The 15,787-nt window shown below is 50.3% G+C and overlaps 1 long non-coding RNA gene across 1 annotated transcript; it reads right to left on the reverse strand.

The window, feature by feature from the left end:
- Positions 1-5,454: 5,454 nt before the first annotated feature.
- Positions 5,455-15,357, reverse strand: LOC149342621 (uncharacterized). Its single transcript, XR_016282673.1, has 3 exons — positions 15,210-15,357; positions 8,090-8,372; positions 5,455-5,595 (listed from the first exon to the last, which is right to left on the reverse strand). It is a non-coding gene; the product is annotated as an uncharacterized LOC149342621 (long non-coding RNA).
- Positions 15,358-15,787: the final 430 nt, after the last annotated feature.

Consider the following 15,787-nt stretch of genomic DNA (forward strand, 5'->3'; position numbering starts at 1 on the left):
GAACGGAGCGTGAGACGGGGGCTCAGACGGAGGCGGAGGACGGAAAGAAGGGGCGGCCTGGTAGGAATCGGGTGCCGGCGTATGTCGTGGCCTGGCCACCGCTTGGGCGTACGTCAGGGGTGCTGTCACAGGCGGGAGCACAGGGCTGGACGGTAGCAGATCAGCGACTTGGTCTTGCACGACACGGCGAATGGTAGGAGCCAAAGACGGGGTCGAGTCAGGAACTTGGCGGGCGGGGTCTTGAAAATGTGATATGAGGGACAGCTGGCGAGCGACCTCTTCACGAACGAAGGCTTTAATTTGGTTGAGTAGAGGGGAATCCTCAGGAGTAGTACCACCCAGGGCCAGTGTGGAGAGGGCCTCGTCGCAGACACCGGCACGCCGTGTAGAAGCACGCTGCTTTCGGAGCTCGTCGTAGCTCTGGCAAAGCTTAATAACCTCACTGACGGTGGTGGGATTTTTCGCAAGGAGCATCTGAAATGCGTCGTCAGCGATGCCTTTGAGGATGTGGTGGATCTTGTCCGCTTCTGGCATGGCGGCGTTGACACGTTTGCAGAGGTCAACGATGTCTTCAATGTAACTTGTGAAGGTCTCGTCGGTGTGTTGAGCGCGGTCCCGTAAGCGCTGTTCGGCACGGAGCTTGCGCACCGCAGGGCGGCCGAACACTTCCGCAAAACTCTTCTTAAATACAGGCCAAGTGGGTAGGTCCGCCTCATGGTTTCGAAACCAGAGGTTCGCGACGTCCGTGAGATAAAAGATGACCTTACTCAGCTTGATGGTGTCATCCCACTTGTTATAGCTGCTCACTCGCTCATACGATGACAACCAGTCGTCAACATCTTGGTCCGCAGTGCCACTGAAGAGGGCAGGGTCACGCTGCCGGATGGCGCCAGAACAAATGACGGTGGTTGAACTGGCCGCCGGTGTTGGGGCAGTCTCATCTGGCATGGTTGACACAGGCGGCAGCGTACGGCTCCGGAGTTCCAGGTTGGTAGGGGACGTACTCCGCACCTCCACCAATTGTAGGGGTGCGTTTATTAGGCGTCCTCAAGAGACCGAACCGCCGTGCACGATCTGGCAGCGTAGACGGGCGTAGCCAGCACCAAGAGAGCGGGGCAACTTCGTCGTCGTCAGGCGCAGCGTAGCGTCGGCGCATAACTTCGTCGTCGTCAGGTGCAGCGTAGTGTCGGCGCATGGCGGTAGCGGAACCTGTCACAGTTGGCACACTACAGAAGAAATAAGTTCAAGAAAGATGAAAGATTGGGAACTGACTAAAAGGATACTGATTATTCTAAGCAGGTCTCGAATATAACGAGACGATACTAAGATGTTCATACGCACATGCAAGCCAGGTAGAAAGGTGGTAGTGACCCCACTAGGAGACAGCTTATCGGGGCGCCAGTCGCCGCAACCTTGTGAATGAAGCCTTGTGAATCAAGCAGCGCTGGCCTGAAACCATACAAATCTCACTTACTGTTAGCATCATGCCATTACAACTGCTCTATAGTGCAAACAAACCGTCATCATTAGATGTAACAGCCATATTATGAAGCTTTGTTTCTTAGAAGACGACAACAAATATGCCCACTGAAATGCTGTGAAGGCTCGAAGGAGAGTACTCTTCCGCGTAGTGCACTGTAATTTGGCTTCAAGGTGATTGCATCAGGCTTACATTAGCCGAGCTGAATTGCTGGATCACATCGCATACATTACCCACAAACGAGCGAAAACGGTCTAGTGTAGCCAGAACACGAGTTACTCCATCCTCGACAATGACTCGTAATCACCGTCGAGCTCGGGAAACCTGGCTCCAAGGCATCGCTACTGATCACCCCTGAATGCGCTCGAACCACGCGATGACTACCGGCTCATACTAGACAGACACCTATCTGGCTTCTCCGGTCTAGCTCGCAATTAGCGAAAGCTGCGAAGGGCGTAATAAGGGTGCGAATAAAAAGGCCCTCTTACTTGGCGTAGATCGTCGTGGACAGCTACTGGAGCTCAGAATGGGGCGGCTGCCGTGCACGAGAGGAACGCTCGAGGAACGTGGTGCCTGGTCGCGAGAAGAACGTGGTGCTCGAGGGGCCGACGGATTAAAAATAAAAAAGAAACAACAGCTTAAAAGAAGGTAAATTATTATTGTTCTTGTGGCCCTCTGCAAGAAATTTGCGTAGAAATCAAATACAGCGATTCTGAGAGGGGTTTACTTTTTGTTTTTGCCGTGCGCTTGTGTGGCTTTCCATTGGTGAGCTTCGAAGACATGGAAGAGGAACAACGTGATCGTCCGCTGATGCGCACAGTGCGGGAGAAAATGCCACATTTGGGGAAAAAAGAAAACAAAGAAGTTGCAACAATGAGTACATCTTACATGAGGGCGTTTGTATCCGCTTTGCCCCCTGGCTAAACCCCTGCCGTGGGTGTGGATGGATGTATGGATAGAAAAAACTTTACTGTTAATAAATTTAAAGTGTTGTTGACACGGGTCACTGGGCGCCGTGGTCGATCCTTGGTTCAGGATGCTGCACTTGACTGCTGCCATCTTAACTCGGCGTACAAGAAATCGTTGCGCTTCCTCGTCCTCGCTGGCCAGCAAGTGCTCCCATTGCATCACACTCGGGTTGTTTATTCTTGGCTCTAAGTCTGCCTTAGGGCAGGTCCATGTGACATGTTCTAGTGTGGTTTACCCTGACACCATGGACATTCGTCTGCATATTGTGTAGGGAAAATCTCGTGTAGTTTGTGTTATGAACAGAATGCACTACTGACACGTGCCGTGCTTATCTTATGAGGCCCACCGACCAAGCCATCTGTTATCGGCAGTGGTCCCTCTGACGTCACTAGCCAAGCGGCTATAAAAACTACTAACCGTTAATAAAGCTCGTTCCTTCTTCTTCGCCAACCACTTGTCGATTCACTACAGTTTGTGCAGGTGCGGGTAGGTACCGGTTTGTAGTCTGCGCCTCCTCTTTGGTAAGCCTTTTGTGTGGGGTTGGGTAGCGTTTCCTCTGACCCATGTAATGATCGAGTATATGTGAGTGCGTGGGGGTAACTGGGTGAAAGGTGCCCGTGGTGCAAAGTGTTGAGTCGCCTCGGTTGACGTACCCTCGAGCTAACTCGTCTGCTGCCACGTTGCCCCTCATCCCCTCATGTCCGGGAACCCACACTATACTATGTATAGTGTTTTTGTGTCTTCTCGTCGTGTGTAGAATATGATTGGCGATGCTGTCCGTCCTCCCTCTTGTGTAGATTCTGCATGCTTGTTTGGAGTCCGTCACTATAGTGAGGTAGCGTCCTGTTGCACTGCCGTGCGATATTGCCAGAGCAATGGCGGCTTCTTCAGGTACTTCTATGTTCGGGTTGTTTATCGTTGCGCTGGTTATTTCTTTCCCTCCTCCGTCTGTTACAACAGCGATCGTTTTGCATTGGTATCGGTACTTTGCTGCGTCCTTGCAGACTACGCTGAGATTGTCGCTGAGTTCCCTGCTGAATGCTCGGACTCTGGTTTGTCGTCTTTCATGGTGTATATTGGGGTCCATGCGTCGGGGTATGGTTCTTACCCGGATGTTGTTTCTGTCTTCATTATTCATCTGTTACTTGTCTCGTTGTGTGCCTAGAGGTAGCTGTAATTTCTCCAGTAGGTGTCTTCCCGTTCTGGTTTGAGTGAATCTCTCTAATTGCGCACTGCGTTGCGCTTCTCGTAGTTCGTCGAAGGTGTTCGATACTCCCAATGCCATTAGTTTTATTGTGAAAGCAATAATACTTTCACTTTCAGCTCCTCGCGTGGCGAGGCCGCGGTAGCTATCATTGACCTTTAGCTTGACCTTTGCTATGACATCATACCATCTGCCGCAAAAACCAGGGGCCCAACTTGTACTGTCGCGAGGCGAGGCCGCGCTTGGTAGCTGCTGCCTAACTCCTGCGCCCGCCGCGCGCGGCGCGCCTAGCGGTGTGATATCACAGCTGCAAGAGCAGGGCAATTTGGGAGTGCCCTTACTGCCCAGGCAGGGCGCAAAACATAAGCAGTAGGGAAGCCTGGGAAACCTTGTTGCGGAGCTCTGACCCTGAGCTCCAACTCACCGCCGTCCAACTGGCAGAAGAGGCCGCCGGCGAAACCAACCCGGCCAGCATCGACTGCGACCATCCCGTGCGGCTGGGTCGCTCCTAAGTCCCCTCCCCCGTAAAGGGGGGTGAGACAGAGCGGCCCAGGCGGTGTGGTCCTTATCTATTAGACAATAAAAGTTTTCAACAACAACAACAGGGCTCCAACTTGTGCCGTCGCGAGGCGAGGCCGCGCTTGGTAGCTGCTGCCTAACTCCTGCGCCCGCCGCGCGCGGCGCGCAATTCGATTCGTTTGGATTGGATTGGATTGAAATAGATTGGATTGGATTCTATAACCGATGCATCACCACAAGTCTGACCACAAGCACCACCACTACCTGAACCATGGCGTAGCTACGGATATTGCTTTCGCAGTTACCGGGCTTAACCAAGCTAAGCTACCGCCATTTTTTCGGTTGGTCTGGACATTGGAAGTTTGAGTGCCGTTTTGTATGCTTTGCGTAGTATGGTGTCGATTTGTAGAGTCTCTTGCTTGTTTAGTTCGTGGTAGGGGAGGCTGTACGTTACCCTGCTCGTGATGAGGCTGTCTATGAGTCTTAGAGTGTCCTGTTGTCTGATCCCATTCTTTTTAGTGATGACTCTTCGCACGATTCTGCGACTTGCTCTGTTGTATTCTTAATAATAAACAGATTCACAACAGCGCTACGGAACGAGGACAGAAGGAACACGATCCTCGTTCCGTAGCGCTGTTGTGAATCTGTTTATTAAGAATGAACCAACTAGCCCACACCAGAATCCTCTTAGAATGTATTCTTAATAGAGGCGATGGTTTTTCTACATCGTCCTGTGTTTTTCAGCCGCATTCCAAGCACCCTGATTTCTGTTTTCTCAGGCATTGTCTCGTTTCCGAGTTTCGGGGTGATTTGGGAGTCGTATTTTTGTGTGCCTTTTTTTATTCTTGCGTATTCTGATTTTTCTGTGTGCCATTAAGCCTGACAACATTGTCATCATCATCACATCTCTCTTGTGGCACAGAAAGAGAGAGAAATAACTTTAATTACTATGGGAATTTTTTTTTATTCCCGCTCTACCCCAGTGCGCTAAACGTTCATGAGTTCATGAAATTGTACTGCTAAAGCTCTACTAAAGCGAAATACCTTCAGTAGCATTTCAATAACGGAACAACATTTACGACGCAGCGCATGATCAAGGGAGCGTCAGCTATATTCTGGAATGAGGTGCATCCAGACCTGGGTTTGACGTTGCGGCGTACAAACATACCTTAAAAGGCTGAAGATCGTCCGATGAAGGCCACGCATGCGGTGTTTTTGGTAAGAGAGAGTTGTGCTAGTACTGTCTTTGGTACGCTTATTCCAGGTTTGTGGTAGGGAGAGGTGGAGGAAAACATTTATTTCAAAACTATACTGTGCTTGTCTTCTTGACCGAAGCCCTCACTCCAGGTCTCCATGTGTCTCCACAATCCTACAGGCCCGCCAGAGCTGCTGTAGCGTGTCTTGCGGCTTCGTTGATGAGATGCTGCAATAGTGACGGTGTAATTTTGAAGTCGAGAGTGCAGCCCGACCAATGGAGAACCAGGCCTTTAACTTCATCAATACTGGTTATTTATTCTCAACACTACTGTTTTTTTTTTTTTCAACTCCATCGTATAGTTCTAGGACAGTCGTTTACCCCTTAAACGGTCGGTTGACCAAAATGCAAGGACAGAACAGTGAGCGAAGAAAAGAAGACACGACCACTAATTTAAGCTACCGTTTATTCAGTTGACTCTTCCGCCATCGCGAGTTCGCGGTTCTTGATTGTTTATCTTCCGGAGGAATTTGCATTTTTGGCAAATTTTTTCTTGCCCACGACAGATTGTGATAGATGCCAATTCGACTCTACAGCACGAACCCTAAGCCTGCTAAACTGTCTACTTCAATTAGATAGTTGCTTTGATTTATTAAACAAACCCTCTCCTACCTAAATTTTTAAGGGTGGGTTATCAATAACAATTAGAAAAGGAAACAAGCAGCAATAAGGAATTGAACGGAAGCGCTGAAGAGTTTATCGCTAGACCGTCTGACATTCTGCTCTATAAAAATTGGTTAGGTCACACAAAATTGTTTGATCTAATTTCCTTCCTGTTTTTGTATAGAGTGCAGCAGTAATGCGCAGCTGGCGAATTTACACATAATGCAAAAAATGTTGCTGAGGAAAGTTTGGGTTGGTTTGGTTTGGTTTATGGGGTTTAACGTCCCAAAGCGACCCAGGCGTAGTGGAGGGCTCCGGAAATTTCGACCACCTGGGGTTCTTTAACGTGCACTGACATCGCACAGTACACGGGCCTCTAGAATTTCTCTTCCAAAGAAATTCGTCCGCCGCGGCCGGGATCGAACCCGCGTCTTTCGGGTCTGCAGCCGAGAACCATAACCACTGAGGCACCGCGGCGGCCTGCTGAGGAAAGTACGAAGTCAAGCTAAAATAGCTGATGGCTGTCGTCGCCTGGGCTCTTGGTGAAGGCCTTTGCGCAGCTCTGGGCTGCAGCGTTTCCTAATATCTTTGAAAAGACTGGAGGTAGACGTGTGCAACACATGGAAGGCATTATAGGTGCGCATTGGCACAATGCGTTGCTTTTTCTATCTAATAGGGTTGGATTTTATTGCACAAGGTAATACCATCGCCATTTTACCATCATCTCCGAAGATCATCGTTGCAGGCGTGCTTTAACTAAGTGAAGCAAGCGTCTGAACGATGGCTCACAGCTTGCTTACATTACCGGTAGTTTCGCCCTGCTGCTTACATATAGAAACTTTCGAATTATTAGCTAAAAAAGAAAAGGTGGGAGATGAGACGTGAACTCATACTATTTTATAAGAATTTTACTAGACGAGATAGTGAAACTTATTCTATTGACAGTACACTGCTAACAGGACCAGACATGATAGGCAGCGGCTAGTTTCAAAGCACCCTGCAAAACCGCTGTGATGCTAAGCAGGTTAGATCTAGCTACGCCTAGCCAGCTATGCGCTGTCAGACCACAGACAGGAGGCGAGTCTCTGCAGGAAGCGTGTTACTTCAGTGGGCGCAATGTATTCTAGCTTTTAGTTTACAGACACCTAGCCGCAGAGGTGGCTCAGTCGCTAAGGCGCTCGTCAACCGAGCCCCGGGTTCGAACCCGCACAACGGCGGCCGCGTTCGAATAGAGGCAGAACACAAAACGCGCCCGAGTGCTGTGCGATGTCAGCGCAGCCGGTGTCGTCGCTACGGCGGACGCGTTCGTTGCGACGCGCGTCTATTCTTTCACTTTTTCCTCTCATATCTTTCAACTCTCCTCTATCAGGACGCGGCAGCGGTTGTGGCTCAGCTCGAGCCAGTAGACATGCCCGTGCAATTTCCTCTTCATCGTTCTTTCAGTCGCAACATAAACATGTGAGTGCGCGTTAATGATCCCCAGGTGGTCGCAATTATTCGAGACCTCCACTACGGCACCTCTTTGTCTCTTTCGTTCACTCCCACCTTCCTCTCTTCCCTACGGAGCGATTAAGGTGTACACCGAGATATGCAAGACAGATACTGCGCCATTTCCTTTCCTCAAAAACCAGCTTACCAATTTTTACTCCTACATTTTACGTTCAATAATAGATACGTTGAACTATTCCGTGATCCCTTTTGGCCCGAAACACGCGGGTTCAATCCCGGCCGCGGCAGCCGAATTTCGATGGAAGCGAAATTCTAGAGGCCCGTGTACTGTGCGATGTCAGTGCACGTTAAAGAACTCCGGGAGGTCGAAATTTCCGGAGCCCTTCACTACGGCGTGTCTCATAGCTTGAGTTGCTTTGGGACGTTAAACCCGATAAAACCGACCAACCTTTTGAGTTAAATTCCAGCTGGACTGTGTTGCTCTTTGTCGAGCACTTCTGAAATACTATCGGCGAGGAGGCAACCACGGAAGAGCTGCAGAACAATTTCCGAGAAATGTTTACTCTATTTGCCTGCCTTAACAGAAAAGCGCTGCGTATGTGTCACATACCTCTGTTGTGGCATCGGGTATGTTGGGCCGTGAGCAGGGACAGAGCAGCGTGACGTGTAGGCCTTGGAGATGGCGCTGGCTGGCCCTAGCGACGGCGGCGATGAACGTAGACTGAGCATTTTGCAGCTCGCTGGTGTCCACAAAGTTGGGCCGCTGACTTTCGTCGCAGTCTCCTTTGGTGGCGCCAGACATGGCAAGCTGGCACGGGACCAGCTCTCGCATTGCTCGTGCGTTGTCAGCGTCTACGCCCAAATGGACGCCCACGGTTATGTTTTCAGTTTCGCTGAAAGCAGAAAACAAATCAGATATTTCCTACCTGAATGTTAACGTGCCTAATCATTATCTACTAACTGGAGTGCACGCGTTTCACTTTACAAGCTTCCGACTGGCTGCGTAAGAGCTTAAACGCAGCAGACTATGGGGAAACGATGTAGACAGCATTCGCTCCTGGGGCACAGAAAACAAGAAAATGGCGGAGGTCATTTCGGAGCACATTGAAAGAATCCACCTCTTCAATCAACCAGCGGTATCATGGAAGTGGGTAAGTGCTACGCAGCTGAATACTGAAATGTAGGAACAAATACGGGAAAGAAAGATGAAAAATCGAAAAGGACAAAGAAGCTAGCGCAGATTAGTCTAGGAAGAGCGAGAATATAGAATACAAAGAAGCTAGCGCAGATTAGTCTAGGAAGAGCGAGAATATAGAGGATACTAAAGTTGATATCATATTTTGGGACAATGGGACCGTCAAAGGTGATGACGGCCGTCTTGGCTTTTCCTAACTACCGGGGCGAGACGGCATGCTACCCGTACCGCCCCACGAGACAAGTGTGTTATGTGTGTTTCCAGCAAGGCCACCGCTCCGACGTGTGCCCCACACCTAATGTGCGCGCGTGTAGCCAGTGCGGAACGCAAAACCCGCCGACTGGACATTCCTGCACTCCAAAGTGCGTGATTTGTGGTGAGGCCCACCCTACCGGGTCGAAGGACTGCCGCGAACGACTCAAGAAAGTCAGAAGGCAGCAAACCAAGACCGCCCTCAGCAACGCTACAGGTGAAAACGCCAGCAACAGCGGCGGACGCGACAGCAGACGCCGCAGCCGCGGTGACCGCAGCAGACGGCCGCGGTGGTTCAGCTCGGAGGGAGAGACATCACGGAGCCGCTCGGGATCCCGCTCATCACGGCATCGCTCACGGTCCCATTCGTTTCCTCCCCTGCCACCCCCTGCGGGGACGAATGCCGGGAACCAGCACCGGAAGAACGAAGACACCGGGTCCGCCCAGAAAAGCAGCAACAAGGTGAGCTGGAGAGCCGATGCTCCCGGGTTTGCTCCACATTCGGGTGGGACTGGTAACAAACTCAACACCAATACAAACAACGCAAACAACCGTGACCTTGAACATGGAGACGCAGAGAAAGCAGCACTTAAGCGCGAACTAGAACTTGCTCGCGTTAAACAGAATGAGTTGGAACGCCAAATTGCGGAACTCACAAAGATAGTTCAAGACCTAAAATCCAACTGCCACCCGCTGTCGAACGCTACACAAACGAACTCCTCGTTGCAGATGAGCGATGAGGAACGCTCAAACTTGAAAGCGGAAATACAACAGATGATGCAACAAATGGTGCAACAAATGATGCAACAGACAATGCATCAGGAACAAGGACAACTAGCAGAGCTACGGAGTGCTTTCCGCAAACAAAAACACACAGAGAACATTAAGGAAAAGGCCTACAACCGTCCTGCATTAGCAGCTCTCGCCAATCCATCTACATCCCAGGGAACGGGCAATTGCACAAGCTCAAGAACCTAAATCATGGCTAACACGAACCACAGCAAACAAAACATCTTAGACATATGGCAATGGAACTGCAGAGGCTATCGTAAGAAACAAGGCCTCATCAAACAATTCATTCAGACGCAGCTAACACCACCTGACGTTATCGCACTTCAAGAAACGGGCGCGACACCCACTCTCACGGGATACACATGCTACGACAGCCACATGACGGGAAAGACAGCCATCTTAGTGAGCAAGGCAGTCATAGCCATCAATCACGACAGCATACCCGACACTGACATTGAGCATGTGATTGTAGAGATCGTACCGAAAAAGAAAAGGAAAGGGGGAAGCGTATTCATCGTCAACGTGTACAGCCCCCCGAAGCAAAGAAAAGCAAAATTTTTTGAACTTTTTCACGGTGTCCACAGACTAGCGAAAAACAACACGTTAATCATCTTGGGGGATTTCAACGCCATGGACAAGAACTGGGGGTACCAAAAGGCCACCATTAAAGGCAAAACGCTTGCCGAGGCTGCAGATAACTTCAACTGCAACCTACTCACGGACCCAGCAACCCCTACCAGAATTGGAAATAGCGTCAGCATCGACACCTGCCCCGACCTCACATTCGTAAGAGGACTCGGACAAACACAATGGGAGAACCTATTGGAAAATTTAGGCAGCGACCACTACATACTCAAGACGCAAGTAACCTCAGACAGGCTGAGACGCCAGTTGGGCGCGGCAAAAATAACGGACTGGAATGCGTTCCGCGAAGCATGCGACAGCAACCTTACCGAGAATGGCATATAGTCGTTAGAGGAATGGGGAAGCATGCTAAGGGATACGCAAGACAAGTACACCAAAACCATAAGGAAGGAAGGAAGGAAAAACTTTATTTTACTCTAGTCCTTTTTCCTGCGGTTTGGGAGCATCTTCAGAGACGTTTTCTCCTTGATTTTACCCCCAGGAGTCTTCTCTGTCGAAGTCGTCCGCCTCTAATCAGTGGTCGGTTGCCCTCAGTCCAGGGCTCCGCTGGCCACTGCCGCCCGTTGAGCTCGCTGTACCAGACCTTCTTGGTCTTCACAGCGGTCGCTGGACAGCAGAGTCTCCCACTGCTCCGCACTCGGGTTTTGTATTTTGGGGACCACGTCTATCTTTTGGCAGGCCCATGTGATGTGATAGAGAGTAGGTTTTCCGTCGCACCAGGGACATTTGTCCGCGTATATGGTAGGGTGCATTTTGTTTAGTATATGTAGGTTTGGGAAAGAGCCTGTTTGTAATTGTCTCCAAGTGACAGCTTCCTCTCTGCTGAGAGATTTGTGCGGTGGGGGATACCGCAATCTTCTGCCTCTGTAGTTTTGTAGTATGGCCGAGTAATCCCTGGGTGCTGGCGCGAGTTCCGCGGGCTCATCGGATGCTCGGAAAGTAATGTATCCTCGAGCTATCCTGTCGGCCTCTTGGTTCCCTGCCACCCCCGTGTGCCCCGGTACCCACACAATTTTGTGTGGGATCTTGTCGCTTTGTTCTTCCTGGTTTTTAATTCTGTCGCTCGCTGCGAGGAGTATACGGAGCGCGTGACGACCTATCCTGCCATTCATGTAATTTCGGCAGGCTGTTTGAGAGTCGGTGAGTATTGTTAGCCATAAACCGAACAGCGGAAACACCCGAGGTGGACGGTCGGCTGCTCAAGCTTTGGGATGCTAGGCGCAGTCTCACCAGGAGATGGAAAAAACAAAAACATAACAGGAAACTCAAGCTTAAAATCGCCGAAATTACAGCGAAAGCAGAGGAATACGCCACACAGCTGGCAAAACAAAATTGGCAACAATTCAGTGATTCCCTTAGTGGGACGCTAAGCACGACACGGACTTGGCGTATCCTTAGAGCGCTCCTCGATCCGACTAAGACAAAAGCTGAAAACAATAAATCCATATACCGGTTCATTCACCAGTTCGAGGGCACTGACTCGGAACTCCTCGACAGATTGCGCGCCAAATGCTTTGGCAGCACGAACCCGCCGACCTATACAGGGGAGTACCGGGGAGACGATAACGCTAATCTGGACAGACCCATCACACGAGAAGAGGTCTACGCGGCCATGCGAAACACCACCAGAAATACGGCCGCGGGAGCGGATAAAATAAACAACGCACTCATCCGCAACCTCAGCGATGCGCTGGTCGCTGAACTGACAGACTTCCTCAACAAACATTGGGAAGCTGAAACTGTCCCCGAGGAGTGGAAACATGCTGAAGTGGTGATGATACCCAAGCCAGGCAAGAAACTGCAGATAGAAAACCTCAGGCCGATCTCGCTTACGTCATGCCTGGGAAAACTATACGAGCGAGTGGTAACGCAGAGACTTCAAAACTACATGGAAGACAACGAACTGATCCCTCACAGCATGTTCGGCTTTAGAGCAAAATTATCAGCTCAGGACGTACTCCTCCAATTATATGAAGGTGTACTTCGGAACGTTCCTCGGGACGGAGAAAACGTGATAATGGCCCTAGACATCAAAGGGGCTTTTGACAATGTGAGCCACGAAGCAATCCTTACGGGCCTGGACAACCTGAACTGCGGGCGCAGGATTCACAGCTTCGTCAAAGCATTTCTATCCAACAGAACTGCAACCATCGGTATAGGAGAACTTCGGTCCGAGAAGTTTCGAACGCCTAACAAGGGAACACCTCAAGGGTCGGTCATTTCACCCACGCTATTCAACGTGGCCATGATCGGACTGGCGAAGCAACTAAAAGAAATTGACGACATCCACCATGCCATTTATGCCGACGACATCACAATATGGACTAACACTGGCTCACTCGGCGAGAAAGAGGATAGGCTACAAGAAGCGGCCACCTGCGTTGAAAACTATGTCAAAGCAAGAGGGCTAGCATGCTCGACCGAAAAATCTGAGCTCTTACGGGTTTGGAGAGGAAAACGGAACCGAACAGTCCCTACCAGTAAAGAACTTCGACTACAAGTTTACCTCGAAGGAGAACCAATACCAGAGAAGGCACTCATAGGGTACTAGGGATGTGGATACAGTCAAATCAACTCTGTACTCACACCCTTGCGCTATTAAAGGCATCTACACTTCAAGTGGCCCGCATGATTACGCGCATCTCACACAGACGTCATGGCATGCGCGAAGAAGACACACTCAAGCTGGTCAGGAGCCTAGTGGTCAGCCGGGCGACATAGTCTCCCGTACTACAATCATATCAAAAGTGAAATACAATAGGCGGACGCGATTTTACGCAAAGCGTATAAAACCGCGCTTCGGCTACCCCATAACACCTCAACTGAAAAGCTCTTAGCCTTGGGACTGCACAACACGTTCGAGGAATTACGGGAAGCGCAGCATGTTGCCCAAATGCGCAGACTACAGCAGACCTCCACAGGCAGAGTTCTTTTAAAGAAACTGGGCTACACCGAACAAATTCGAGAAATATTGAGAACTAAAACGATCCCCGATGAGTACCGCAGCACGCTCAGGGTGGCACCAATACCAAGAAACAGGGACCCGAACCTCCACAAAGACCGAAGAGAGGCAAGGGCCGACCGCTTACAGAAAACACACGCATCCCAGGATACAACAGTGTATGTCGACGCTGCCACATATGCCATGACTAGGGGACAAGGCACCAACAACGCAGTGGCAACTGTAGTCAACTCGGAATTACACGAGATTACCAGTGCCTCCCTGCAAGACTGCACGATAGCTGAGGCTGAAGAAGCGGCCGTCGCTCTAGCGGCAGCGGAGGGCTATCGGACTGGGCGGTCACTGACAATTCTTACTGATTCACAAGCAGCCTGCCGCAACTATCTTTGCGGCAGAGTAGGTCACAGAGCGCTCCGCATACTCCGCTCTGCAGACTGCAAGACGCAACAAACACATGCAAAACCACACAAGCCGATCAAACATAAGATCATCTGGGTACCGGGGCACACGGGGGTGGCAGGAAACCAAGAGGCAGACAGGATAGCTCGAGGATATACTAACTACCGAGCATCCAACGTCAACGACCTTGAGGAATCCCTGCCAGTACCTCAGGAATACTCGGCCATACTCAACAACTACAAAGGCAGCAGGATGCGGTACCCACCACCGCACAAATCTTTAAACAAAGAAGAGGCTGTCACATGGAGACAACTGCAAACGGGGTCATATCCAAATCTAAACACACTAAGTAAAATTCACCCCACACTTTACGCACCCAATTGTCCGTGGTGCCATGAAAAACCTACACTGTATCACATCACATGGGCATGTCAGAAAGTCGACATCGTCCCAGTTATACAAAACCCCAGTGTGGAGCAATGGGAGGGTCTGCTCTCCAGCGACTGCCGCGATGACCAGATCGGTTTGATACGGCGAGCTCAGCTGACGGCAGCATCCAGCGGAGCCCTGGAATAGGGGCAACCGACCGTTGCGGATGGACTCATCTGACCACATAAAAAAAAGCACTTGTGCTAGAGCCAAATAAAGGTATCCTATCCTATCCTAAAGTTGATATACGCACTGGCACGGCACGTTGGAGCCAGTGGCGACTCCACTAGGAGTGAGCTTATAGGAGCGTCAGTCGATGCATTGTTCGCGACAGGTTTGCGAATGAACCAGGGCTGGCCTGAAATCATCAAAATCCCAATTTCATTGTCTAGCATCACGCCGTGACAGCTACTCTTAGTGTTGTTGTTGTTGTTGTGACTGAGAGAAGGATGAAAAGGAAATTACACGGGCCTGCCTACTGGCTCGAGCCAAGCCACCACCGCTGCCACGTGCAGATAGAGGAGAGCTAAAAAATCAGAGGAAAGAGAAAAAGTAAAGAAAAGACGCGCGTCGCAGCGACAACTGCGTCCGCCGGAGCGGACGCTGCCGAAAAAACAGATAAGCTGCTGAAGCCGCCGAAGTGTTTTCTTGTCTAAGACGACTACAGATATGGCCGCTGAAATGCTCTCAGCGGTTGGAAGGATAGTCTGCACTCACGAGTGGTACACTGTGATATGGTTTGCAGGGGTTCGCTTAAGGCTTAACTTAGCCGAGCTGAAGTGCTCAATCGCAGCGTACTTTATTTAAAAAGCTGCGAAAGCACTGTAAGGCAGCTCCAATTCTACTGAATCCTTCCGAGACGATAGCTCCTAATCGCCGTCGCACTCGGGAAACCTGGCTCCATGCCATGCTGCGCATCACCCTGGAATGGGTTCCAGTCGCGCGATGACGAATGCCTCACACTGAACAGGTCGCTGTCTGCATGCTCGGGAGGAACTCGCCATCTTAGATGCGACCAAGACCCTAATAAGCACGGGAATAAAAAGGCCCTCTTACTTGGCGTAGGTCGTCGTGTACGGTTGCTGGAGCTCAGAAAATGCAGGCTGCAGTGCACGAGAAGAACGCGCGAGCAACGTGGCGTCTGGTCGCGAGAAGAACCGAGCTGAAGAGAAAGAAGGAACAGCACCTGAAAAAAAGATGATGATGATGTCCTCAGGCTTAAGGTAGAGTGTACTAGAATAGGTGCACTCTACTTAAGGGCACTCTACTCTCTAGTACACTCTACTTAAGGGCACATACCTACGGCGGGGGATTGGCCAGGGTGCCTAGCGGATACAAAGGCACTCGCGTACAAGGAGTGAAGTATTTCGATAATTTTGTGACAGTCTAGAATTAGTACAAAAAAAATACGGAAAGGAAAAAAAAGTGAATTATCATTTTATTAGGGGAATCTACCTGGTGTAATTACTTAGTCGTGAATATAATCGCGCAGTGATTTCAAAGTATATATACCTTGGCGCTTGCCCCGAAGGAAAGGAGAATCGGAATAGATAGAGGAAGCCCTAGCCGAGTGATGGGGATCTCCGAGTAAATTCTACGGAGAGCAGCGAACCGCCGGCGGAACAGTAAAAAGT

This window comes from Amblyomma mixtum, chromosome 5 (assembly GCF_055824585.1).
Source record: "Amblyomma mixtum isolate Tamu chromosome 5, ASM5582458v1, whole genome shotgun sequence".
Taxonomy (NCBI): Eukaryota; Metazoa; Arthropoda; class Arachnida; order Ixodida; family Ixodidae; genus Amblyomma; species Amblyomma mixtum.